We start from the raw sequence: 2,170 nt of genomic DNA, 5'->3' as shown, positions 1-2,170 counted from the left end.
ACACACACACACACACACAATGGAATACTATTCTGCATTAAAAAAGGAGGAAATTCTGTCATTTGAGAACATATATAAATGTGGAGTTCATTATGTGAAGTCAAATAAGCCAGGCACAAAAAGACAAATATTGCATGATCTTACTTAAATGTGAAATCTAAAAAAGTTGAACATAGAAGTAGAGAAAATAGAATGGTAGTTCCCAGGGTGTGGGGCTGTCAGGATTGATGAAATGTTGATTGGAGGAGACAAAATTTCAGTTAAAAGAAATAAATTTAAGAGACCTATTGTATAAGATGGGAACTAAAGTTAATAACAACATAGTATATTCTTGAAACTTATGAAGAGAGTAGATTTTAACTCTTCTCACCAAAAAAAAAAAAAAAAGGAAAAGTATATGAGGTAATATATGCTAATTAGCTTGATTTAGCCATTCCACAATGTATACACATTTAAAAACTCCATGTTGTACATGACAAATATATACAATTTGTTAATGAAAAATAAATTTTAAAAGTGCTGTGGGTAAAAACAGGATAATAAGACAGAAAATGACATGGGGCACAATTTTAGACAAGGCAGTCATGATAGGCCTTTCTGAGAAGGTGACATTTGGTAGAAATCTTGACGAAACAAGTGAACAAGGCATGCAGCTATGTGGAAGACAGTGCTCCAGGCAAAAGAACAGACATACAGGCCTTGATGTCTGGAATGTGTTTGGTGAATCTGAGGGACAGTATCAGGCTAGTTGCTGGATGGGAGTGACTAAGAGGAGACGGTAGGAGAGGTAGCAAAAGTCCAGAGACCAAAAGGTATTTGCTAAACATGGTGAAGACTGAATTTTGTTTGATCTGTGGTGGAAAGCTATTAAAAGCTTTTGAACAGGGTTCTGTTGTACTGTGACTTAAACTTTAAAATACCTACCCTGGGTTTGATGTAAGGGACAAGGATAAAAGAGTTGTTATTGTTACAAAAGTTATTATTATAGCCAATACAGGAAATGATTGTGCCTTAGACCAGAGTGGCAGCAGGGAGGCAATGAGAAGTGATTACACTTGGGATATACTTTGAAGGTCCAGTCGATAGGATTTGTTGGTAGATTGATTCAACGTGGGGTTACGAGAATATGATGGGCTTCAAGGAAGGCTCCAGTCTGAGAAGCTGAGTAAAGAGAAGGGCTTCAATGCAACGGGAAACACAAAGAGAAAAGCAGGTTTACAGGGTTGGAGAGAGAGAGGAATCAGAGTTCTGTTTTGGACATGTAGTTGGACATGTATATTAGATAAGAATAGATGTTAGAGGCGTTGCCGGCGAAGAGGGGAGCCTGACGACTCGGAAATTTGAATACCACAGTAGCATGGAGTGTGACTTCATGGAGACTGACATCTTGGAGTCATTGGAAGATCTAGGTTACAAGGGCCCATTGTTGGAAGATGGAGCGCTCTCTCAGGCAGTCTCTGCTGGAGCCAGTTCCCCCGAGTTTACCAAACTCTGTGCTTGGCTGGTGTCTGAATTAAGAGTGCTCTGTAAACTAGAGGAAAATGTGCAAGCAACTAACAGTCCGAGTGAAGCTGAAGAATTCCAGCTTGAGGTGAGTGGGCTACTAGGGGAGATGAACTGCCCGTATCTTTCACTGACATCTGGGGATGTGACCAAGCGCCTTCTCATTCAGAAGAACTGCCTCCTCTTGCTCACATACCTCATCTCAGAACTAGAAGCTGCCAGAATGCTCTGTGTGAATGCTCCTCCAAAAAAAGCTCAAGAAGGAGGTGGTAGTGAGGTCTTTCAAGAGTTGAAAGGCATATGTATTGCTCTAGGAATGTCCAAACCTCCAGCCAATATAACTATGTTCCAATTCTTCAGCGGGATTGAAAAAAAATTAAATGAAACATTAGCAAAAGTTCCACCTAATCATGTGGGAAAGCCTTTACTGAGGAAGCCAATGGGACCAGCCCACTGGGAAAAGATAGAAGCAATTAACCAAGCCATAGCCAATGAATATGAAGTCCGGAGAAAGCTGCTAATAAAACGTTTGGATGTCACTGTACAGTCCTTTGGCTGGTCTGACAGAGCTAAGAGCCAGACAGAAAAATTGGCCAAGGTTTACCAGCCGAAACGTTCGGTCTTATCCCCTAAAAGTACTATTTCTGTTGCCCATCTTTTGGCTGCA

General features: G+C 40.6%; 1 pseudogene across 1 annotated transcript in view; it reads left to right on the top strand.

The window, feature by feature from the left end:
• The first annotated feature begins 1,307 nt into the window (after positions 1-1,307).
• The window catches only part of LOC105522317, a 13,907-nt pseudogene continuing 13,044 nt past the window's right edge, over positions 1,308-2,170 (top strand). The window contains exon 1 of the transcript XR_001003421.1: positions 1,308-2,167. The product of XR_001003421.1 is annotated as a protein FAM98A pseudogene (transcript). The remainder of the gene's footprint in view (positions 2,168-2,170) is intronic.

Source organism: Colobus angolensis, unplaced genomic scaffold (genome assembly GCF_000951035.1).
Source record: "Colobus angolensis palliatus isolate OR3802 unplaced genomic scaffold, Cang.pa_1.0 Scaffold424, whole genome shotgun sequence".
NCBI lineage: Eukaryota > Metazoa > Chordata > Mammalia > Primates > Cercopithecidae > Colobus > Colobus angolensis.
This window is presented reverse-complemented; position numbering and strand designations above follow the sequence as displayed.